This window comes from Adiantum capillus-veneris, chromosome 14, assembly GCF_014529385.1.
Source record: "Adiantum capillus-veneris isolate H3 chromosome 14, ASM1452938v2, whole genome shotgun sequence".
NCBI classification, from domain to species: domain Eukaryota; kingdom Viridiplantae; phylum Streptophyta; class Polypodiopsida; order Polypodiales; family Pteridaceae; genus Adiantum; species Adiantum capillus-veneris.
The window spans coordinates 154,611,626-154,638,597 of NC_140944.1; the positions used below are offsets into that span (position 1 = coordinate 154,611,626).

General features: G+C 41.8%; 1 non-coding gene and 1 pseudogene across 1 annotated transcript; both read left to right on the plus strand.

Annotated features, from left to right (window-relative positions):
* Positions 1–19,148: 19,148 nt before the first annotated feature.
* LOC147443393 (18S ribosomal RNA) lies at positions 19,149–20,608 on the plus strand (annotated as a pseudogene).
* A 358-nt stretch (positions 20,609–20,966) lies between these two features.
* On the plus strand, positions 20,967–21,118 carry LOC147443394 (5.8S ribosomal RNA). The gene has a single exon (XR_015190329.1). It is a non-coding gene; the product is annotated as a 5.8S ribosomal RNA (ribosomal RNA).
* The last annotated feature ends 5,854 nt before the right edge of the window (positions 21,119–26,972 follow it).

Consider the following 26,972-nt stretch of genomic DNA (forward strand, 5'->3'; position numbering starts at 1 on the left):
AATATCGACTCCAAAATGCACACAAAGGTGGAGAAAAAGCTCAAGATCACACAACATAAGAGGTACTATTATTGAGTGTACTAGTACAAAGGTAAGTTTTATCTTTGAATGATGGGAGTATATACAAGCTTTGGGGGGGGGCTCCTAATGAGGGGGAAAAGTTCCAAAATGGTCCTAAGTGTGTTCACGCACATCACTACTATAAAATAGTAACAAAACCAAGATATCAAAGTAAACAAGATTGAGGGAAAGTGTTCGCACATGTGCAAAATGGTTCAATTTCACCTCATGACAGAGGGTCTTAGGGATATAGTCATTGGTGAAGAGGAGAGGCTTGATATGGACCCCAATGAATAGCTTGATGGGAATGGAATATAGAAGATGCCAAATGGGGTGGAAAAGGTAACAAAGCATTTGACACTTTATTCTTTGCACTTCATGATGACTACATCCACTGTGCATGATAGTAAAAGCTCTTCCAAAGCTTGGCCTTCCGTTGAAAAGAAATTTGAAATCTCTCAAAGAAGGATCTTCTTACAAAGTTATAAAGCTCAATCACGGAGACAAACAAATGGATTCTCATATCAACCATTTGGCGAGTTTCATGAACCAACTAGCTACCAGAGATATGCAACTCAATGTTGATCATGCTATAGTTATTTTATCAGCTAGCCTTGATGGAGATTTTGACAACCTTGTCATTATTCTCACCACTCTTCCCAATATAACATCAAAGACGAAGGCTTGGAATGGCAATAATGGATAATAAGCTTACTTCTTCAAGTACACAAAGTCATCCAAGTCAAATGCACCCACCATGAAAGGTACATTCAAGTAATGCACAACATGTAAGATGACCAATCATGTTGAGAAGGACTTCTACTTCATGCCAGAGAACCATGCCATCATGGTTGGTTGAAAATGTCAAAGAAGAACAAGATCCAAGACCTTCACATGAAGCATCTAGGACCTTCACTTGAAGCTAATCTCATACAAGAATGGAATTTTCAAGCCTCCTAAAACCCCCCACTAAATGATGTACAAATTAGCCAAGATCCTTATCCTATTGGAAACCATAAAGGCATCTTGTAGTATTAAGTGATCATAAAAATAGATTTTAATAATCCAAATACAAAAGGCCAATGCCAAATTTTGTCTTCAAATGATACACCTACTGAGGCTTGTTCATCATCATAGACTATTGGAAATTTATGTCCACATCCCAAATCGGGAACAAGCCACTACACCTAGGAATCCAACTAAGCATTACACCTAAGCTAATCTCATACAAGAATGGGATGTTCAAACCTCCTAAAACCCCCCCACTAAATGATGTACAAATTAGCCAAGATCCTAATCCTATTGGAAACCATAAAGGAATCTTGTAGTATTAAGTGATCATAAAAATATATTTTAAAAATCCAAATACAAAAGGCCAATGCCAAATTTTGTCTTCAAATGATACACCTACTGAGGCTTGTTCATCATCATAGACTATTGGAAATTTATGTCCACATCCCAAATCGGGAACAAGCCACTACACCTAGGAATCCAACTAAGCATTACACCTAAGCTAATCTCATACAAGAATGGGATGTTCAAACCTCCTAAAACCCCCCCACTAAATGATGTACAAATTAGCCAAGATCCTAATCCTATTGGAAACCATAAAGGCATCTTGTAGTATTAAGTGATCATAAAAATAGATTTTAAAAATCCAAATACAAAAGACCAATGCCAAATTTTGTCTTCAAATGATACACCTATTGAGGCTTGTTCATAATAGACTATTGGAAATATTTATGTCCACATCCCTAATTAAGAACAAGCTACTACACCTAGGAATCCAACTAAGCATTACACCTAAGCTATTGGAGATATGGTTTCACAAATGCACACATAGATTGAGAAAATAAAGGAAAAGCTCAAGAGCCCACATTAAAGGCATTAGTATTAATAAGTGTGCCAATACAAAGATATTCACAAATATCTCTACCAAAGAACAAAACTTGAAATGGGAAAGAACACCTTTTCTAAAAAGTGCAATCAAAAGGATACCATAACCCTTGTAGTTACTATAGAATATGGTAACAAATCCCTCTCGAAATGATGTTGTGAACATGACATGGCACTCATGTATAGGAAAGTGTGAGACCTTATGTGATTAGTCCACAAAGGGGAGTAAGCCCAAAGCTTTGTGTTTCTCGATAGGCATGTGAAAAGCTCAGCACGATTGTCTTGCGTAGGCACATTAGCCAAGCTCACCTCTCTTGCATAGAGTCTCTAACTGACATAATGATAATGCAACTTGATGTGCCTTATGGAAGCATGGAACACTGGGTCCCTTAAAATTTCCAAAGCACTCTAACTATCAATAAAGATCATGGTGACAAACTACAATCCAACACCCAAGTCAAGCAAAAGGCATTTGAGCCAAACAATCTCAACAATAGCTATTGAAACTACCATGTACTCATCCTCACAACTAGAAGTGGCCACTATAAGCTATTGTGCCTCCACTATAAAAAACCCGATTATACCATTTGCGTTCAAACAATATCATAAAATAACCCCTCTTCACACCTTTAGAACCTAGATATTGATGTTGATGTCAACCTGTAGCTTTCTTAAAATTAAAAAACCCTTTGATGAACTCACGTGCTACAACTACATATTTTAAGGTGGACCCCCCGAGACTCAACCAAGGTATGCATGAGCTACCAAGCATGAAACAAAAACCACTAGTAGAGACTTTTGTGTCATAGCACGTGACCCAATTCAAATCAAATAAAGCATGTAGATTTGACAACGATGATTCCCCCTTGGGTTAAAACAATCCCAGAGGTATAGTTCCGCTCAAGTAGTGAAAGATCTACTTACTTTGTAGAACCTGGGCTATGAAAAAATATGCTCACTAGGAGGATACATACTCGACATTTGGCCTTGCATTACCTACCTAATGCAAGCAATCAACATCTTGTTGTCGAAAGAGAATGGCATCAAAATAATCTTTTGGCATCATGAGGGACCAAGCCTTAAAATTTGTTTCCGTGGGAGTAGGAATAGGTTTGCAATCTTCAAGGTTGAATCTACACAACAATGTATCAATGTAATTTGCCTCACACAATGCAATACCTCCATCAACGTGCTTAAATTGTATTCCCAAATAATGATGCAAAAGCCCCAAATGTAATATATGAAAAGAGGCATTCAAAGAAGCCTAAAATCAACATTATGTCTCTCATTTGGTCTAGTTAGCAAAAGAAGTTAAAATGTCATTATTGTAGGGAAAATGGTCATCTCATCAAGCAATGCCCTAAGCATAGGACTAAAGAGGCTCAAAAGAAAGAGGCAAATGCAACCATAGACATTGTAGATGCTTCTACCAAGGCAGTCATCATATATTATGCAAGATGCAACATGGGCTTTTAGCATGCAATCTCAATTTGACCGATCTATTCATGATGCATGTATTGCAGAATCTACGAATTGTGTACAATACTTTGACAATGGTGCAACTAAGCACAATATGTCTCATTGTATTTGTGTTTACTTCTCTTGAGACTGTATGTAACGAGAATAATGTCATGTATGCCAATAATACCTCTTTCTAGTTTAGGAAATTGAGAAGATTGCGCTTACTGTTGCAAGTGGCAACTCTTTCACACTTTTGGATGCTTTGTATAAACTTGGGATGAAGAAGAATCTTTTGTCTATTTTTTCACTTGCAAAACTTAGTCTTGTTGTCAAGTTTGTGGATGACAGATTTATTGTGCATGATCTCAATTTTGCTAATACAATTGTAGTATTTGATACTTTGTTGTGTGGGAAATACATGCTACATATCGGGTGCATGGAGGGCCTACAAAATACCAAAAATATTGTAATACAAACTACAGAAAAATAGATTTACATATGTGGCATATCATATGAGCACTGAACCCATGATGAGACTTATGAGAGAGAGAGAGAGAGAGAGAGAGAGAGAGAGAGAGAGAGAGAGAGAGAGAGAGCACCTGCAGATGCACCTCCAAGAGAGGAATGCTACACCGACAAGAGAAAAGAGAGGAAGAGAAGAGAAGAGAAGATCAACACAGATACTAGGCGCAATCTCCCCCGTGCAAGAGTGAGCATTTTCCTCTTGCGCGTATGTATGTATAGATTTCTTGAATGCTAAAAAATGGATACAAACTGCTAAATCGGACATAATAATGATCATAGCTCATAAAAAGCACTTGAATAATAAAATGTTCACAAATGTAATATCATTTGGCAGAATCCTCATTTACTAAGATAAGAGCCTACAACTCAAACTTGTCAGAAACAATGGTTACTATTCCGTGTGAAAGAAAAATTCATAAACTTAAACAACATTGCTTATGCATGTCTTCAACTACATACTACATGTTTTAGTGTCCCATACCACTATAATAAGTAGTATATATTTCATATCCTAATGTCTCAGAATATCATTGGCCACACTCATCGTTCAGCAAAGCAATTCTCAAGTCAAATTTGGTAAACATTGTTGCGACTAGACAAGGCATAAAAAGACAAAACATTTACTACCTGTTTGATACCAAATTGGAATAGGTTGGGGTACTTAAGTATTGTGAGAGAATTGACAATCATCTTAAGTCACTTGAGCTCATGTAAGCGCTTATATGACAATCATCTTAGTAGAGGTTCCAATTAATGTAAGTACAAGCCATGATGCTATAAATAATTGATTTTGCAACTTATAACACAATGTAGACAAGTAAAGAGCCATATGTTCTAAAAGCATTACCGATATTCTTGATTGTTGCAAAATTTCTTGAGTGTAGCTTGTTAGGATATCTACAAAGAGAGTCACTTAAAAGAAATTATATAAAGTGATCATTAATGTATCAAACTGAGTATATTAAACTGAGAAATTGTTGTATAAGAAGATGTTATAAAAGGTGATGCAAAATTTGGAGATCTTAAGATAAGGAAGGAAGTAGAACAAGCATTAGGGTGATGTATCATATATGGCATGTGGGTGTAAAGATACATATAGCGAGGTTATTCATCACAGATAATTGAAAGGATCTTGCTAGGTGTATATAATCAAAATGCATTGAGAAATTTCATACATGGAAGTTGCTTGATATGATAGCATTGTACTTAGCTTTATCTGCAAAACTGTTTCTCGAAGACAAAGCACTAAAAACAATTTCTTGTTAAATTTATAGATAATTTAACTGCACACTAACTGATTAATATTTTAAAATTGGTCAATGATAAAATTGATACAAAGTTAGGATTGTTTGCTAGTAAAAGAGACTGAAAGTAGGCAACTTTGAGTATAGACGAGCGGATAATGAGGGTGTTATATAAATATGTAGAATGGTTTATAAGGCCAAGGTGATCAATGGATATTGGTCTTGTGTCAATGTAGTGCGGTACTAAGCTTAATCAATAACTATTAGGATAGGCTAAAAAATAGGTATCTAACTTCAAATGGTGCTATAAATAACTGATGAGAATTGCCATCCACTTTTGGCAACAACATCTATCATCATTCCAAGATTCCTTAAGATCAATTTGTTGGGCATAGTTTCTCTTCATATTTTAGAGATTTTACATTTTTTGAGTAATTAAGCCTTTTTTTTTGCAGATTACACTTTCAATTTTGAAAGAGACTGGGTAGGAGACATTTTATTGACCTATTTGCAAGATATAAGGAAGGCTTGCCTCATCTTAGCCTAAGGATAGTTAGAAAAGACTTTGGGTTGTTGATTTTAACAAGTGGGGTCATAATTGCTGGGAGATGGAGCATGCCATGCTCACTCAGAGTTGTTATGAGCTATCAAATGACCCCACCAAATAATATACCAAATCATTTTACAATGGCCAACCCGTGGCGAATGGAGTAATTTTGTCGTCTCCCAAAATACATACAAGTTCAAGAGCAACAAGTAGAACCTGTGTATTACCCAACTCCCTGATGCCTTATATTGGAGGATCTACAAGTTTAAGGAGGAAGTTTCTTGTATCAAAATCTTTCCATCGGTTTCCCTCCAAACAAAATGTTGACTAAAGAGTGGTTTGTACAAGCTGTCGCCAATGACATGATGAGGATGTACACTACAGTATCCAAGTTTTTCATGCAGTTAATGATGAAATTCATAAGGGTACTGACCTGGCTGGTTGAACAAGGCTATGCACTTGATTAGATACATGCTCATAACAGGGGAGCAAGGGATGGACTTCGAGCTAGATTACATGTTTACAGAAGAGAAATAGTCCAAGGTTTCTTTGCATGACCTTAGCCTTTCCCCAACCCCTACCTCCTAGCCTTGGAAGAGATGGTCCAAACTGGCTTCTTTCAATACATAAATCATGCCACATTTAGCAGAGATGCATAATCATTGCAACATCTTAAAGCTTTGAAGCAAGCACTAGTAGAAAGACCATTATACCCAAAGTGGAAGGAAGACAACACAAGTTGAAAAAGATATGATGAATTCAACCGAGCTTTGGCATCACTTGAACCCGAAGTGGTACCAGCTGCTCAAGTCTCAACAAAAATCCTAAACAGGATCTAGTCTTAAATGCAACGACTTGAGCAGGGGGCCATAAAAAGGGCTACAAGTAGGAGAACATCTATGAGAAGAGAAGCCTATATGCCTAAGTTGTCTAAAAAATCATCAAAGCCTCTAGTAAAATTAGTGACTGCACCTAAAACCCAATGACATCAACATGTTGGAATTAGGGTTGCAGAGAAACGCACACAGCTTGGAGAAGACAAAGGAAGCTCAAGGCACACAATAGAGAGTGTGTTACTTAGTGTGCAATGGAAAGATAGATAGCCCTAGAGTGATGGGCGTATATACAATGCTCGGGGGAAAAAACCTCCTAAAGAGGGAAAAAATGCCCCGGTGGTCCTAGTGTGTTCACACACATCACTACCACATGTATATGGTAACAAATCCCCCCTGGAGTGATGCAGTGAACGAGAGCTGGCACATGAGTAAAGGGAAGTGCCATGCCCTGAGGACATGATCAGTCCACAAAGGGGAGTAAGCCCAAAGCTTTGCGGAAAGCTTCAAGCTTCTCATGAGACAATGCCTTTGTGAAAAGATCTGCAAGGTTGTCCTGTGTTGGCACATAAGCCAAGCTGATCTCTCCTGCTGAGAGCCTCTCCTTGACATAGTGGTAATGCACCTCAATGTGCTTTGTGCGAGCATGAAAAACTGGGTTCCTCGCAACTACCAATGCGATCTGACTGTCAGTGTAGATAGTGTTGGGAGTGTCCTGTCCAACACCCAAATCAGCCATAAGGCGTCTGAGCCATACACACTCAACCATAGCTATGAAGACTGCCCTATACTCAGCCTCACAACTCGAAGTGGCCACAGTAGGTTGCTTCTTGCTCAACCATGATATACATGAACTGCCAAGCATGAAACAAAAACCACTTGTGGACACTCTCGTGTCAAAACAACTCACGATGTGAGGTAATGTGCTTTGTAGCACCACTGTCGAAATACCACACATGTGAATCTGCAGTAACTGACAAGCATGCATCATGGCAAACAGGATTGTAAGTGCACTCTGCGCTAAAATCCCATTCTGCATCAACATCAACATTATAGTCTCCTTTCACAGAAGACTCAACAATGGCTGCATTTGTAGTGGAACTAGCATTTGCAGTGGAACCACCCTCTTTCTTCTTAGCCTCTTTGGCCTTCAACTTAGGACACGACTTGATCAAGTGATCATTGGCTTTACAATAATGGCAACGCATCTTCTTTTTGCCCTTATCACCAGAATTGTCAGACGAAGTGCTGCCAGCAGAAGCATTAGGAACAGAAATTTTGCCGCTCGCAGCAGAACCATAAGAAGTGGCTGCATTACTGTTACCGCCCTTTCTTTGAGAAGCAATAAAAGCCTGTTCAACTGCACGCTGCCTAGTCTTGTTTTTTCTAGAAAGTGACTCTTGCAACAGCAATGTGCATAATGCATCAAACTTGACAACTTCAGGATTTCCTTGGGTTATCAGTCTCCAAGTACTAGCAAAAGTCTGGTAGGAATCTGGTAAGGCATCAAGAACAGTCTGCACAAGGGAATTGTCTGAAATGAATTCACCTGCAAAAATAAGCTGCTCATTGATATCCTTGACACTAGCAAGGAAAGTGTCCATATCATCTTCCTCATGCATAATCTTCGACTCCAGCTCTTTACGCAGCAAAGCAATTTTAGCCTCATTGCGGCTTGCATAAAGACCTGCTAGAATATCCCAAGCCTGTTTTGGAGATTTTGCTGAACGGATGTGAGGAACAATGGTGCGCTTCACAGACAACGCAATCAATGCATGTGCCTGCGCATCCTTAACATCCCAACGAGCTTATTTTGCCGTAGGCAAAACAACTCTAACAGCTGCAATCCTTGTAACAAGACCTACAACATCCTCAATATCGCCTACATCCTCAGAACCAGGACGTACATCAATGCCCTGCACAATGTTCCAGACACCCTTTGACACAAGAACATGTTGCATCATATAAGCCCACATAGGGTAGTTGTCCCCATCCAACCTGTCCTCAACAACAAACATCTTGAACACATCTGTGTTGTTGTTGTCAGCCATGGTAAATGCTGCACCTGATGTGAAAACTGCCCAAAAATAGGAGAAACGGAGCGGGAACAACCTGTGCTATATAGCACAAACCGTAGAAGACTATAAGGCACCTGTTATGCAGAAAATGGCACTGACATAAATTCTGCACAAAATGACGAAATAGCCTGTGCAGTACTGCCTGTAGTGGAAACGGAGGCCGAAATGAGCCCAAATCAAAATTATGAGCAGACCAAGCTCTTTGAGCTTGCCCAAAATTTTTGTCGACCTGCGAATGCTCGTCAAAGCTCACTGAAATCGGAGAAAGTGAGCAGGCGTGTGCTGGAGCAGCTGGCGACTAAGCCCGGGAGGACGTGACCTGCTCTGATACCAATTGTTGGAATTAGGTTTGCGAAGAAACACACACAGCTTGGAGAAGATGAAGGAAGCTCAAGGCACACAATAGAGAGTGTGTTACTTAGTGTGCAATGGAAAGATAGATAGCCCTAGAGTGATGGGCGTATATACAATGCTCGGGGGAAAAAAACCTCCTAAAGAGGGAAAAAATGCCCCGACGGTCCTAGTGTGTTCACACACATCACTACCACATGTATATGGTAACACAACAAAAGACACCATCCCGACCACCCTCTCCTCCACCTAAAGACCAAAAACACCACTAGAGGATCCTTTCTCATTACCAGAGGTAAAATCACAAATGGAAACCAATTCACACATGGAATGCAGACAGGCACAAGCACCAAGATCCACCACCTTGTATCCTGCAAAGGATTAACAACATTTGAGGACGGAGTGCCGGCTCAGCAAAAGGAGTTGAGTGCCCACAAAAACACAAAGCTGAAGTGTATGCCAAAGCTGTGGAAAAGTTGCTGGACAGAGACTAAAGATGAAGGAAATGGGCTAAAGAAAATGGTAAAGGTCCAAAGATAGCCACAAGTTTGCACCAATTTGCCCAATAGCGACTATGTGATTGTAGCTAGTAGAGCCCATTTATTCAAACCCATGCAATTTTAGACATGTAAAATCCCATTTTTTGGTATAGAAAGCCTTAGGAGTTGATTGGGAACCTATGTGATTTTTTTTTGTAATTATTTGATGCTCACAAACCAAGGCATGGGGACTATAATTAACCAGTTATGGCCGATCAAATGTGAACCCTAGTTTTTAAGCCTCATTATGAAAAATAGATAGGTTTAGCTCATTTTGAGGGTTGCATAGTGGAGGATCTACTCACATCAAGCTTGAGATTTGTGAACACCGAGGAGCTTCCATAGCTTCCACATCCACTCAAAAGAGCTATTCTCTTGTACTCTTTTGCTCTCACATGCTCCCTTATGCATGATGGTTGGGAATATGAATAGAAATGGACGTACTTTGTGTGTAGCGAGTGATGATAATGGCCCAAGCTTGCTCACCTTTTGGAGACAGTTGTTAGGAGATTGTGGAAGAGGATGCCCTAGTTTACATGGGACAAGTTTTGATTGTTTAAGTAGGGAATCTTTGACGATTGACCATAGGTTTTGCCATTAGGTAGCCTCTCATTTCGATTTGCCAAGTATCAAAACCCCCCATATTTCCCTTAGGAGTGGTCTAAACAATCTTTTTAGAGTCTCAAAACGATTGCCAACGTGTAAGGTCCCCTATAGTGGCAAAACAATCAAACAATTCTTGAAAATGACAATGACATACATGTCCATAAGTTTTAGGTTTTCTTGGATACACAATTTCTTAGAATGAGACAGAGAATGTGTGAGAAATAAGTTAATGAGAAAGATTTTACCTTGGAAGCTTTGTTTGATGGTGAATATTTCCCTTTGCAAATTTTTCTTGTTGTGGCTTCTTTGAAAGCTTTTGTGATATTGTGTGTGACTACATTATAATCAGGAAATTGCTCTCTGCATACTCTTGTGCAATAGATGCCACCATTTGAAATGCGAGAACCTTCTTTGGCATCAATGCTCAAACATGGAGAGAAGAAGCTCATGGGCTTTAGGGACCCAATTGGTAAGTCAAGTCAATTTGAGAATTCCTTGAAGTCCATTCTATGAGTTGAAAAGGGTTTTTTCCATGATGACCACTTCAAGTACACCCAAGAGACTCAAAACTCCAAGTTGGTTTTGACCCCATGACCTTACACTCTAATAATAAATAGAAAGGCCTCTAGCCAAGATGCCTTCATGAGATTCTTGTTGTGGTGAGACTAAATAATTCTATAAACTAGAGTCTCTCTCTCTCTCTCTCTCTCTCTCTCTCTCTCTCACACACACACACACACACACACACACACACACACACACACACACACACACACACACACACACACACACACACACACACACACACACACACACACCATAATTGCACTTGGCTAATGAATTAATTGATTAGAGAATTATAGTAGCACGAGTGCTAATTAGTCCTAATGGGTTAGCAATGAACTAACCCTCCTTATTCTTTCATACCTTTTGTCAAGTATGGAGCTAGGGAGGATTAAGCAAAGTAGCATTCAGGATTAACATAATTATATATACCCCCAACAAGAGAGAGTGAAAATGAAAGTAGAATTTTATTATTAAACTAGTTGAACTAGCATCGAGAGTATAAGGGGGCTCTCTTTATAGCCATGAGTTAGGCTTTGTGCATGGCTAGTACAAAGTGTAGTACACTTGCTAGAGGCCAAATGCATGTGAATAAGCATCCTTAAGAACAGGGGTTTACCCTAGATTGTGGGAGTTGAAAATGGAAATCAACAATGCACCTAATTTTCATCTCATGTGCATTTCCTAAAGGAAAATTCATAGGCTAAAATCCCATTCTCATCAATTTTGGCCTTATGACATGAAATAATGTAGTAGGTATAGGCCTAGAGGTCACCACTTGTTTTGTTTTGTAATTAGTAAGATCCTTAGTAATTTGTTTTGTCCAAGGCACCTAAGATAGAGATTTGTCATCAAATTGAATCAGCTATATAAAAATGAGAGCAATTTAACCAAGATTACGGGCTTTTTTAGGTAATGTTTGTAAAATGCAAGGACCTTTGGTAAAATCTCCTTCAATTTAACTTTGTACGTTTTTAGTATGTCCACGTGATCCTTCAAGATCTTCAATAGAGGACAATGGATTGGACACGTAAAAAAAGAGAGAGAGAAAAAAAGGGGGGGGGGGGGGGGGGACTAGTTTCTATTATGACTACCCCAGCCAAAAGATGAAGTATATTGGTACAAAGGTGAATTCTATTTGACTCTCTTCTCACCTCCTTAACGCCTGAAAAATGGGGCCACCACATGTTGCATTTTAGCCTGTAAGACAAATTGGTTGTCTGTGTGTGCCACCACATGTTGTCTGTGCACCCTCTCTAGGCCTTCTTCGCCCATGAGGTAGCTACAAAAAATAAAAACCTTCACCTTGCAAACCCAACAAGCCTACCTGAGCTTGATCTCATGCCCATTCTCACGAGCAAGTGTGTGTAAGCGGTAGTTCCCACTTCATGCTTGATAGCATGCCTCATCTTTCTTCTCAACCATAGCTGATTTGCATGCAATTTACATGGCCTCATTCATGCCTTGCATGGGGAATTGAGATGGCCTCCATCAAGCCCTCTTGTAGCCCCATCCCTCCATGCCCAGGCTACAAGCATCGCTCTACCCTCTCCTTCCTCCTTTGCCAAGGTGAGAGAGGGAGAGAGAGCTCTGATACCAATGTAAAAGGCCAAGAATTGTCACATGCTCTTCTCCACCCACCCAACCACGCCATATATAGGCCCCCCATACCACATGTGGATCCTAGCTCTTGGTGTGCCCTGTCCTACCTTAGGCTTGACAATACATCATAAGGCTAGGAGACATATGGGAATAGAGAATGGAGATACACCTATTTCAAGAGATGTAAAATGGAAAGGGGTCCTACATATAGGGGCATGACTAGCCTACATAAGGAGTTGGTAGCTTTGGTGTACTTTCCACCAAACTTAGAGTCAGAGGTTGTGGAAGTCTCGATAAAGGACCTGTCAATGGGACCACAGCTTGCTACTTTCTTCTTCTTGTCCTCCTATATGGGACAACCTATTTGTGCAATCTCTGGACACCTGATGTCAAAGTCTACTTCCATAGGCCATGTGCGGTTAACCTCTTGTGCCGAGAGAGGGGTCAAGTGGACCTTCACTATTTCATGCAAGATTCATGCCATATAGGTATGCCATGGAAACCATAAGGATTTTTGTTTCTAGGTCGTGCCAAATCGGCCTCTATTGACCATGAACAATGACTCCAACTCACATTGTTTGTAAGCAGCCATCACTCATTGTGACATTTTCTTTCATATTATCACGACACAAGTATTATGGATACATGTATTTGTGATTATGACTCACAAACTACATCCTTGGGACTCAAGAATACACATGTTCATAGCTTTTGGTTTCTATGAGACATCAACATGAAGTGCATGTTGACAATACTAGGAAAGATTCCAAGGGTATCTTTAGTTCTAGTTGGTGTTCAAGAGGCAAGGAGGCTTAATCTGTACTTATTACAAGTTATGATCTTTTTGGGAATGAGGATTTCACATGTCAAGATATCTTGGTGGTACTCTATGATTACAAATATCAGATTTTGATGAGTCCATTTGGTATTAACTCTACACTGAGGCATGCAGTCTGACTCACTTTGATTATAGGAATGTATTGGCAATGTTAAACAAATTGCATGGCTCACTACAAATTGATGCCAATCATGGTTTCATAGTAAGTAGCCTTTAAAACGATTGTTTATGCATTTTTGGTGGTATGGAAGGCCAAGATTGTATGACTTAAAATCGATTGTTTATGCATTTGTGGTGATATGGAAGGCCAAGATTGTATGACTTAATTAGACTTCAAATCATTATAAGAGAATTTGTAGGCAAGTTGAAGACCGTCTTTATAGATGAGAAACTTCATCAAGTGTCCTTCACAGAGGAGGAGTTGGCATTTTTGAAGGTTCCCCAGGATGGTTATTCATCAAAAGATCCCTATATCATGTGCGTTCAACATCTTACTAATAACACATTAACGTTATTTTACACAGTGTGTCTATTTAAAAACACCAACCCCTCTAATGTATACATAAAAGTATATCTTTTTAGTATTAATAATCCTCTTAAGTTAACTCACATGCTATAACACATACTTTGAAAAGTGACTGTCTCAACACCAACCCCTCTAATGTATACATAAAAGTATATTTTTTTAGTATTAATAATCCTCTTAAGTTAACTCACATGCTATAACACATACTTTGAAAAGTGACTGGCTCAACAAAGGTTCCAAAACTTTGAGAAATTCTAAAACTAAACCTACACTTAAGCTTTCACCATGGTATTGTGGCCCGTTTCAATATTCTTGAGAAGATTGGTGAGACGCTTATAAATTGGATTTACTAGCACATTCATGGAGTCATCTTGTTTTACATGTTAGTAGTTTACACAAGCACTTTGTAGAAGAAGACAATGTTGTTAATCCAAAAATTGGTTGACATAATTGAGCCTCTGGTCAACCTCATGAACCAAAGAAGATTATCACAGTTTATGAACCAAAAATTGTGTTCATAAACAAGTTTTACATTAGTGAAAATATAGGTATGAAGAAGGATCCACTTGAAAACACATTGGTGCTCTTCATAAAAAGAGAATTCCTACTTTGGTTTTTGAAGACCAAACTCTCTTTCAAGGGGGAAGTAGTGTAAGGACATGAGTCCTAAGGGACATGGTCCTATGGATTTGACCGTAGGATCAATAGAATCTCATTTACTGTTGTGGAGGCAAGTCTGCACAATCCACTCTTTATAACAAAGGACATGCCACCTGCGAGCAAAAAGTTTTGAAAAATCCCCTATTTAAAACCAGTATAAAATAATTATGCTCTCAGCTTTAGTGAATTTTTTTAGTAAACCCTTATTTTATGTATAAGGTTTTGTATGGTTCTTTGGAAACAACATATGGCTAAATATGTTTAGAAAAAATCTCTTTTGTGTTTTTAGACATTAGTTTATATTTGTATACTTTCGTAGGATTCTGCTTATTCTTAAGCTTCAAATAACCTTAACACTATAAGAGAGAATAAAAATCAAGAAGTATTCACTAGGTAATCCTCAATGGTAGAAACTCGAAGTGATTTCTATGAAAAGTTTAGGTTTTGTAATATCAATTGATGAATTTAAAGTGATATAAGAGAGAATTTAAAAAAAATGTGCACAAGTATTTTCCTCCCATATATTTATCAAACTCTCTATCTCTATATATCAATGTCGATGTATGTTATTGATAAACTAAACTTTAGAGAGAGAAAATATATTTCTCTCCTTTCAATACATTTTTGTCTCTTTGCCTTCCTCTTTTTCCCTCCCCCCTCTAGTGAGACTTATATCACAAACCCCCCCCCCCCCCCCCCCCCCCACGCGAAAAACCAATAAAATTAGAAGGAAAATTATTGGGGATGTAAATCCTCTATCTAGCCTTTTGAAAACCTCTTAAATTATTAGGGATCTACCCCTACATCATACATTTATCTAGCCTTTTGAAGGCCCCCCTACCCTGCATGAGAGGACAAGTAATATTGCTTGCCTTTTTCCACCCAACCATACTCTTTTTATAGGTCTCCTGGATTACCTTTAGATTTTCATGCCTAGTCGGTTGTGCTAGAGTCGTGACCCCTTGGTCCTACTCTTGTTGTGACATTACTCCCCCCTTGAAGGAAGTTTTTGTCCTCAAAAACATCAATGAAACAACTCTTCTTAAGAAGACCGATGTTTTCCTAATATAAACTTGCATCAGGTTAACTAAATCACGTGATAATTACCAAAGCTAATACTCACGTGTAGAACTATCTACTCGTAGCAAAAACTGAATCAAATGTCCTATGAAGAGACTGTTCCTTTGGCCAAAAGGAACCTCAAAGTGGATCTCATACTACTAGTAGAGCCTACATCAAATGAGACATTGAAAATGAGCAAAACTTATTGTTGTCACTGATTAACTAATAACAGATCCTATCTCAAGCGAGACACTCTAATTGAGAACTTATTGCTCTCATTTTTCTACTAATATTAGAGCCTATTTCAAGTGAATTGCTCTAACTAAGCAAACTAATTGCTCTCATTTCTTTACTAAAATCAGAGCATACTCTTAAGCAAAATGCTCTAATTGAGCAAAATTATTGCTCACTCTTCTCAATCAATTCCTTTCAAAAATTGGAATGCTTTTCACTAATGGATATCAGTCAAGAGATAGATGAGTATTTGGACTTGCCCGTGACACATAACAAAAGGTTGGTGCTATGTGTTTATGTTCATGGGTACATAAACTTTACCCTCCACATGGGTACAAATAGAATGTCGTCGTGATAAGATATTGTGTAGATAAACAAGCAATAAAAGAGTACGGATGAAGATTGATAACAGTAAAGAGCAATTGTAGAGCGAAAAGTGTAACTTGTGAACTGCTGCAATGATGGAGCTTTTGAGTGCTCCGTTGATTGAAGGGGGGGTAAAACATCAAATCACTTGATCAAAATACTATAGGATCACTCATCTTCTGTATGGGAGTTGTCAGAGCACGATTAAGCCGCATGCGCGATGCACTATTTTGAAAGTGCTTTTTTTCCCCAACATAGAAGTAACTTGCTTTTACTTGAACTCCAAAAAAATAGTTGAAGTGGGATTCTATTTGCATGAAGAGTGTACGCTACAGAATTACACCATTCAATTGTTTACAAGAATGATATGAATATTTAGATATGTGAAATAAAGAATCATAGTTTAAATGCTTAATATTGTCCAAAATAAGTAAGTTTGTTAACAACTTTTGCTGCCATCATGGGCTCCACAAATTGCTCTAATAGAGAGGTACTCTTCTCTTGGCCCGTGAACACAATGAGCATCACCTCTCAATAACATGGGTGTTCCATCCACTTTTACAACGCAAAACGCGAGTAGTGAGGGGGGTTATCTAAAGGTCCATATGATTGGATAAAAACTAGATTTGAGTCTTACCAATGCAAGCAACAAGGAGCAATGGCTCTCAAGCCACCCCTCGACAGCCTTATGCCAAAAATTGGTGAGAGAAGTGTCCAATAAGGCGGGTTGAGACTGCACAAATGCAGCCATGCTGTCCCCCCTGTGAGCATACTTGAGAATAACGTAGATGTGCCCTTGCATCTGTGGCATCAACGAGCAGAATTGATCACTACACTGACATAGTTGTTTGTTACGTTTAGTTACCTTCCTCGGGCGTCTATCCATCTGAAAACAGGTTTGGATAGGGAGCATCCTTGTGAAGGGTTAGATGGTGTAAGTGCATGGGGCTCATTTCTATGGTTGGAATGGAGTGCTCCTAATCACTACACCGGCATACTTGTCTTCCCATTTCTATTGCTTAAATCAGATTTTCACTTCTTAAGTTGGGGATTGAAGAAAATGACCACCACTAAGGGTTGGGGGAAAAATTGGCAAAGTAAGAGACTTAAGTGGGGAGAATAGCTCAAAAGGACCAAAACAAGTTCAAAAAGGGGCTAAGGGTTACTTACTAGGCCTATAAGACAAGTGTATGTCATTCCAAGATGTACAAGTTGTCGCATGACTTTTGTAACATAACTATCTAACAGTGTCATAATGTCACTCAATGAAGTGACTCAGATGGGACACAAAGACTCTTTGAGGGTGTCAACCTCAAGAAGTGAACCTAGCAAGCTAACCTATCATCCCAACAAGTCAACCACCAATCTCGGATTGAAAAATCTGCCTATGTCTTATCTTGCCACTCTAGGTCATCACTCCATTTCAATGACCAAACGGATTAGGATCGTTTATGACAATTTAGGGGAAGCTATATTAGGTCTAAAGACACATGTCTACAAAGTCTGGTGGTCATCCAACAAGGTACCAAAATCCCAATCCATCATGCTCTAGATAAAAAAATTTACAATAGAACAATCCAGATACGTTGCCCTAAGGTATAATATCATCTCCTATGGTCAAAGTGTCAACGAACAATCATTTAAGCAGTCAAATTTGCAAATAAGGCTCATAGATGTGTAGTCGCAAACCACATCAAAACTGTAAATGATTATACTTAATTGAAAGGGCAAGAGACAAGGAATACAATGCACTTCGCGAAATCAAATTTGGATTACCAAATCATGAGAAGCTAAATTTGAATAGCCGCTCACAATCGTATCTACAAAAGCTTTTCAAAATTCAAGATAATGTTCCACTGATGTTCAAACTAAGGGTTTTTGAGTTTTATACCTAGGGCTTTTCAAATGGCCAATGGACATCTCACATGGCTTTGGAACTAGGACAACATATTACAACTTCGTGTATGTTCGGCTTAAAATTACAGGGACTCTTTTACAAGTCTTTTTGAAAGAAATAAATTGAATTACATCAAAACCTGGGCTTCCACAAGGTGTGATCAACTAGGAGGGCGCCTGTTAGCTGCATAGATCAAACATTTCTCCCTTCCTAGATGTTGTACATCCTCGTGTAAGTCTTGGTTTCTCTTTAGTAGTCAAATTTCCATTTTCCCTGTGTCTTTGTGATTCAGTCGAAATTTGCGACTCTGACGATGATGTCCACTTTGATGGACAAATCTATGAACGGATTATTCAATAGTGTACTCTAGTATGCCACATGCATGGCTTGAAAAGCTTTGGTGAGCGGGTTGCAGATGGTGAAATATGTCTTAAAACCCCACCTCATGAAAGCCTCTTTGAAAGTTTTCATGTAGTGTGATAGGAGGAATATCAACTTGGCATACATCCCCATAATGATATTTCTAGAGAGGGATTCTATTTCCATGGTCTAGTTGATTCCCTTCATGCATTCTACCATGGGTGTTCAACCTTGTTAATATCCTCAAAGGCTTCTATGCATATAAGTATCATCTTAGCTATTTGGAAGGTCATTTGGCAAGTTAGATCATAGTGATCAATGCCTTTAGAGTATGGACCATAGAAGCCATTGTCAGTTTATGGTCTTGTGGAGGTTAGGTAATTACTAGATAGTTCAAGATAGAGGACCTCCTACTACTCCATGTATAGTAAGTCTCCCAGGATTGTTGTCTTGGAATTGGATAGTATGTTAGGTTGATATTTACCTGTTGGGGATAATTCCTGTATGTCATCTCATCTTGGGGGCCTCTTCTTGAATCATTTCTTTTTCTAGAGTGAGTGGCTCTCCAGGATGAGGAGAAACTGCTCAGTTTGTGATTTGAACATCTCCATAGTCACCTTTGGCATTCGGCTCTAGAGATGGCAATAGCTTTTTCTTCATAAGTAGTGCTTCTTGTTTCATCAAAGGTAGGGACACTATTTCATGGGCAATTTTTTTGACGTGCTCATAAGGTTTGAGCATCAGAAGGGCCGTCAACTCTAGCACTTTGAGTTTGTATTTAATGTACTCCTTGTCAGATACTTCTGGCATCTCTTCTATCCAACTTTGGAGCTCATCTTTGGCATCAGTAGGATGCTCTTTTTCTTCTTCAATATCATACATTTATCCCCTAGATGATGTACTTAGTAGATCCATTGGGGGCATGTCACTGCTTTCAAATTCCACCAGCTACTGTGTCCAAGTCATGGGAACAATTGCTTTTGATTGGAGAGCCAATCCCGACATGGGGAGGTAGTGACAATAAATACCAATACTGGGCTTTTTCAAGTCTAGTAATTGGAATGAGTACAATCTAAATCCCTTAAAGAGGATCCATTGGAGGGAAAGTCTGGTGCCAGCAGCCGTGGTAATTCTAGCTCCAACAGCGTATATTTAAGGTGTTGTAGTTAAAAAGCTCGTAGTTGGATCTCGGGGCGGGGCAAGGGGTCCGCCTCTTTTGGTGTGCACTGGTCGCTCCTCCCTTTCTATCGGGGACGCACTCCTGGCTTTAATTGGCTGGGACGCGGATTCAGCGATGTTACTTTGAAAAAATTAGAGTGCTCAAAGCAAGCCTATGCTCTGAATACATTAGCATGGAATAACACGATAGGACTCTGGTCCTATTGTGTTGGTCTTTGGGACCGGAGTAATGATTAATAGGGACAGTTGGGGGCATTCGTATTTCATTGTCAGAGGTGAAATTCTTGGATTTATGAAAGACGAACTACTGCAAAAGCATTTGCCAAGGATGTTTTCATTAATCAAGAACGAAAGTTGGGGGCTCGAAGACGATCAAATACCGTCCTAGTCTCAACCATAAACAATGCCGACTAGGGATTGGCGGATGTTACTTTCATGACTCTGCTAGCACCTTATGAGAAATCAAAGTTTTTGGGTTCCGGGGGGAGTATGTTCGCAAGGCTGAAACTTAAAGGAATTGATGGAAGGGCACCACCAGGAGTGGAGCCTGCGGCTTAATTTGACTCAACACGGGGAAACTTACCAGGTCCAGACATAGTAAGGATTGACAGATTGAGAGCTCTTTCTTGATTCTATGGGTGGTGATGCATGGCCGTTCTTAGTTGGTGGAGTGATTTGTCTGGTTAATTCGGTTAACGAACGAGACCTCAGCCTGCTAACTTGTTACATGAAGGATCCTCTTCGTGGCCAACTTCTTAGAGGGACTATGGCCGTCTAGGCCATTGAAATTTGAGGCAATAATAGGTCTGTGATGCCCTTAGATGTTCTGGGCCACACACACGCTACACTGATGAATTCAACGAGTTTACCACCAGGGCCGATAGGCCCGGGTAATCTTTTGAAATTTCATCGTGATGGGGATAGATCATTGCAATTATTGATCTTCAACGAGGAATTCCTAGTAAGCGCGAGTCATCAGCTCGTTTTGACTACGTCCCTGCCCTTTGTACACACCGCCCGTCGCTCCTACTGATTGAATGGTGCACTGAAGTTTTCGGATCACGGCAACTATGGTAGTTCACCGCCGGTGACATTGTGAGAAGTTCATTAAGCCTTATCATTTAGAGGAAGGAGAAGTCGTAACAAGGTTTTCGTAGGTGACCCTGCGGAAGGATCATTGACACACATCCCATTGGGATGCGAACCATGACGTACATGAGGGGCCGCGCCCGGAGGCGCGGCCACCCCCGCCTCGCCCACTGTGTCCCATCTCTGGCACGGGGGCGAGGCGGGGGCCGGGGCCATCCATCGGCCGTGCGGCGGGGCGCTGGGCAAGGACGCTTTCCCTTCGCCCCGCTGCGTGGGCGGCCCCCCTCCTCCGTGCCGCGAGGCACGTGGCCGCTCGATCAACCTTTCTGTCCCTCTCCCTCCTTGCACCGCGGGGGGGGAAGGGGGGGCTGAGGGGTGACACACATAGCTGAACGAAATCTTGGACTGAGGTGGCTCCCTCCGGGGGTCGCGAATCACGTAAAGAAAACGACTCTCAAAAACGGATATCTTGGCTCTTGCAACGATGAAGAACGAGCAAAATGCGATACGTAGTGTGAATTGCAGAATTCTGTGAATCATCAAGTCTTTGAACGCAACTTGCGCCCGCGGCTTGTCCAAGGGCATGTCTGCCTGTTCGTCCACATGACCCCCACCCTGACTCCTCCCCCCATCCCACTCCCGGGATGGTGGGGGGGGGGGGGGGGGTGGGGGGGGTGCGGCGGAGATGGCCGTCCAAGGGCGCCTCCCTCGACATGTCGCCCCCCCTCACGGGGGCGATGACCGAGGGGCGAGCGCGTCGCCGCGTGGTCGGCTGAAATGCATCGATGGCAATATGCGACGACCCCCGCCGCAAGGTGGTTACGCTCCCTGAGTACGAGGTATGCCCTTCACGGCGATCGGCTTCTGCAGCCGGGGCGTGGCCGGTGCCGCTGTGTCGAGAAAGGGCTCCGTGATCGAGGAGCAGGGGGGGAGGGGACAAGAGCACGTCCCCCCTGCGCTCGTCCCCTCCCCCTGCGGAGGCCCAAAAACGAATGCACGGACCTCAGATCAGGCAAGGCTACCCGCTGAGTTTAAGCATATCACTAAGTGGAGGAAAAGAAACTAACCACAATTTCCCTAGTAGCGGCGAGCGAACCGGAAAGAGCCCTTCTTGAGAATCACGCGGCCCTGCCGTGCGAATTGTAGTCTGGAGAGGCATCCTCTGCAACGGACCGGGCCCAAGTCCCCTGGAAAGGGGCGTTAGGGAGGGTGAGACCCCCGTCGATCTTGGACCCTGTCACTCCATGAGGCACCATCGACGAGTCGGGCTGTCTGGGAATGCAGCCCTAAGTGGGTGGTATATTCCATCCAAGGCTAAATATGGGCAAGAGACGGATAGCGAACAAGTACTGCGAGGGAAAGATGAAAAGGACTTTGAAAAGAGAGTTAAAAAGTGCTTGAAATTGCTGGGAGGGAAGCGAATGGAGGCGGCGGGTGCGCTCCGGTCGATCGAGGCACGAAGCGTGTGCCACTCATGGCGGGCTTTACGCACATGTGCGCTCGAGACGCTGGCACTTTGGGCTTTCCATCCGACCCGTCTTGAAACACGGACCAAGGAGTATAACATGTATGCGAGCCGATGGGTGGCAAACCCACGAAGGTGCAGGTAACCTGACAGGTGGGATCCCCCTCAGGGGTGCACCATCAACCAACCGTGATCTTCTGTGAAAGGTTTGAGTGGGAGCGTACCTCCCAACAATAGACTCCAATCCTAGGATTATCCGTGCTAAGCCGTTTCAAAGGTTTTAGATCAACTTGATCGTGTCCCTTAAATTCTAAAGTCGATGGACCTTCTTTATCTGCCATATTCGGAATTATTGTATTCACTTCTAACTCCCATTTGTCTAGTACATCAGGATTTTCCACTTTTACATACTGAGTCCCGTTTTTATCCATATACATTTTTCCTTGTTTTTTTGCTTTGATTTCCTGTTCAAACTCTATGTCGTGGTCATCAATACAAATGGAACACTCTTCATTAGGATTCGAGTAAACTTGAGCTCCATGGAAATTAGTCTTATAAAAGGTGAGTATGTGCTTATATCACACTGTGGTTCCGGCTCCTGACTGAGTCGAATATGAAGACATTTCAGATGTTGAGTTTGTTGGACGGATACACCGCGACGGACGTCATCGCAGTGAGAACTCACCTAACATGTAATGTCAGCTAAGGACGAAGCTCGACCCGCAGGCACGTGGAAGCAAGCATAAGGTGTCAACCTACACTCGACTGACTCCTAACCAATTCCTACAGAGGTCTATACCAATTGTCTAAGTCACAGCCTTCAAGAGTGCAAGAGAGGAAACTTCCTACAATGCTTTCTAGAGCCGAACACCCATCAAACAATCTCGAAACACCATAGAACTTGAAGGAGACCCTACTAATACCAATAGGTCACTGTCCCTAAGGTCTATGAACCAAAATCCGGACCCAAAACACCCGGTGCAGAAACACGTAGGATGTCTGGCCCAAATCTGCAGGTCTTCGTTTCCGAAATCTAAAGTTCCTAATGTGTAGTTCTACTCAATGTGAACGCGTGGATATGCTGCAATGCAAAATCGGACAACGTATGCTCACCCAAACAACCGATGAAGCTCGTAGAAGGAGCTCGCAAAGCTGGACCGTACGCGCGCAATGTTGATATTGGCGCGTAGCTCTAGTCGGGGGCAACACACTGCACTTCTCCGCACTTGATTCCGACCACAGGAGCACACGTAGCGTCAAGATGAAGCTCACACTCTCTCTCTCTCGTACACAGTACGTTCACTCACAGACTTCAAAACCTCCTTTAAAATGACAAAAGGGTCTTTCATTAAGGTCAAAAAGTGGTATATATACCTTACAACTTCTCAAACCCTAAAGTTACAAAATCAACCATCTACTCAATCTAACTATCAAAACTGGGATATAATCTGGAAACTTCTGTAAGTCCCAATAATTACAAGGTGAAAAATCGGGTTTTCCTTAATGAATAAATAATTACAAAAATAATAGTCCTCTGAGTAGTTAGATGCCGTGGGGTGTGTCCAGCTTCTAACACTCCCCCCCTCCTTGCTCATGTCGACCCCGACTTGGCCTTGATCTGCTGCTTCATCTGATCGTTGTCTGCATCTTTAGCAGTGATTCGTACCTGGCATGTAGGTTCAGCATTGTTGGGCCAAAGATCTCTGTATTCATGGTGAAGAACCCCGTATAGAATGCTTCTTTCAAAAGCCTGGAGGTGATAGGATGGTTGAAACATGATTCTTTGATACAGCGCATGTATCACCTCCTTGGAAGGCTGACCTGAGAGATCATAAGCACATCTGTATGTATCTTGGAAGAAGAATATGATGTTGGTCACCTAGCCTGGCTTGAAGGTCTCGAACATTGCTAAGATGGTTCTGCAAATCTTCCTCATCATAATGGATGTAAGGTCAGGTGAGCCAGTGAACAACTTTATGGCGCCCGTTAGGGTTTTCACCATGTATTGGACACTTATTCTCTCACCTGCCTTCACGCCCGGCAGCTTTGGGTAATTCAGCCAAGTGGGTTGGCTTCTTTGCAAAATTTGTTGTGCCTTCCACGTTCTAACCCTTGGTAGGGGACATAAGCTGAGATTGTCTCTGATATCTTTAGGTGTCTCTACCATGTGGATTAGGTATTGTGGGTACTTGGTAAGCCGAGCCTTCCTCCACTTTGGCTGAGAATCCACTATAAGCTTAACTTCTTCTGGCTTTGAGGTGTCTGCATTGTAGAGAGGTTCCGTTGGCTCTTCTCTGATCCGCTTGTTTATTGTTGCTGCCTCATATTTCAACAATGGATATGGGAGAGAGAGTTGAAGCCACTCGCGCCTGAGATTGCTGGCGTCGATCTTCTGAATTGTCATAGATTTGAAGACCCTCTGCTCCCATTCCAAGGCTTCCTTCGTGCTTTCTCTTAGCTCTTCCTCTATTGCCTTACGCAATTTTTCCTCCTCTTCTTGTGTTAGATCCTGTGGCTCTTGAGAGGATCCTGCTATGCTTTCCTCTTGCATATGTGTGTCCACAGGATCTGCCACATTTTCGAGGTCGATGCCCTCATTGGCGGCTGGCCCTGAGCTTTCTGCTTCTCCTCCTTGCTGGCCTTTCAACTCCTCAATTTGCCTGAGGAGTGTTTTATTTTCCGCATCAGCTTCTCCGCCCATATTCACGAGGAGGTCATTAAGTTCAACGTTTACTCTTTCCGCCTCCTCGAGCTTTTTCTTTATGTTTTCCGCTTCTTCTTGCAGGGCTTTTTGGCCCTCCTCCATTCTTGTTTGCATTACGATAGAACCTTCAGCCATCATTAACCTCTGATTTTTCTCGAGAGTCAGCTCCTTCTGAAGTTCCTGCATTTGCTCTTCATATAGTTGACTCTCGAAAATGATTTGAGTCGAGCTCGTAGCTTTGACTCTAGCAGGTGATGCTCGCAGCCTCTTGATGGTTTGATCTTTGACTTTTAGTTGGTCCTTGAGCTCAAGGACCTCATCCAGGCTTGCTTCTTGTTCTATCTCTGCTTTTTCTTTGGCATTTCTCATGGCCTCTACTTCTTTCGATTCTTTGGCCAGCTGTAGTGTGAGATTATCCCTTTCTCTTTCGGCATCTCGCAATGACTTGCTGAGCTGCAGACACTCTTCTTCAGCTGCTTGTATTCTTTTTGCTGCTGCCTCATTTGCTTCTTCCATTGCTTGGCAGTTTTGTAGAGCTGTTGCCAAGCTGGCCTGCAGGTCATCTTCTCTCTCTTTTTGCCTTTGGCTTTGTGTTTGTAGAGAATCTACCTCCTTTTTGATCTGTTCTTCAGTGGCCTTGAGAGTTGTCATTTCTTTCTCTGAAGCCATGGATTGTGCTCGCAATCTAGCAAGCTTTTTCATCACCACGTCCCAGTCATTGGAGGGCGGGTGTAGGTCTACCGTGTCGGTAGCAATTTCTTTTAGCTCCACTAGCCGGATGCCTTGCATCTGTTCTTTATGCCCTATCCTCGCCAAGTCGAATGCAACTGTGGCGGCTTCTTCCTTTGTATAGTCTGCAGCTAGCAGGTCCAAAAATACGTAGTAGGCCTCATCTAATCCTTTTTGCTCAGACTCAGGCTTGGCCTCTTCCTTTGGCTTAGGTTCCTGCCTTTGCTCTTGCTCCTCAGCTTGCCTTTCATCTTGTTTGTCCTCAGCCTCCTTATCTTGTGGTGGAGGGCTGCTGGGAGGTGGTGAGGGAGGTGGGAGGTGGTGAGGGTGGTGGAGATGGCTGTGGGATGGGTTTAGGGCTATCTGGTAAAGCTTCCAGTTTGCCTTTTAAGTCCCTATCTGCTTTTGTTTTTCTTTCTCTTTCTTGGCTTTCTTGTTCATCTAGCAGTGTCTGCCTTATCTGCTCCACTTCCTCCTCGGTGAAAGGGACATGGGGAATGTTTTCCGCTGCAGCATCAAGAATCTCGAAATTCTTGATATAATCTTCAAAGCGGTCCCTTTGCATTCTTCTAGAAGATCCGGACATAGACTCGAGAGATGGATTCCAGAGTTCGTTTAAATCACCCTTGAGGGCTCTTTTTGCTCGGAAACTCTCCACCAGCCTTTCGAGTCTTGCCGCTTTCTGAGACCTGGTTTCTTTTGCCGGCACTTGAGAAAACTCCTTCTTTCCTTTCTTCTGCTCGGGTTGCTCCTCTTCAAGTGGCTCCAGCCGTCTCTTCAATCTCGTAGCCACCCTTGGTGCCCTTTGCGGCTCATCTTCCTTGTCTTCTTTGATTCTCAGCCAATCATTCTGAGATGGGGGATCAGGCCACCTTCCTTTAGTGTGTAGTGCCCCATAAACCACCTTGGTGATCAGTTCTCCTGGCACTATGTATCTTGGTTTTTTGTTGCCCATCTTTACTAAGATGTCATGTATGTATGCCGCATAGTTGATTATCTTTGGGGTGCCCTTCGTCATTGCCCAAGTAAACGTTGTGGCAATTGCACCTGGCGGCATCCTGTACTTCTGTGGCCTCTTAGTGCACATGTGGAAGTACTGGTTGTACAACTGGCTCATAATTGCCACCTTTGGGTTGGCAATGTCTTCAAAGGTGTAATTTGCCTTTTTCTCTTTGTACACTTTGACTTCATCCCTTCTTTTTGTCACATTGTCTCCCTCATTGGGGAGGTCTAGTGCATGGGCTACCACCCGCTTCGTGATTATGATCTCTGTATCTGGTCTGCCTTGTAAATCTGTTACCTTGGCCACTCCATCCTCTTTGATGCTTGTTACAAAGTCCCATACTCTTTTGATGTCCACTCCTGCTGGTATTGCTTCGAAGTAGTTGTGGAGGTCAATTTTCTCCAAGTAGCCGGCCATTTTGCTTCGTACAAATTCATTGAGTTCTCTTGGCAGCATTGGTAGCTCTATTACATTGCCTTCATTGTCTTTGAACACTCCCTGGTAGATCTTTAGGTCATTTGACTCCAACAAATGTTCTTGTATCCAGGTGCTGG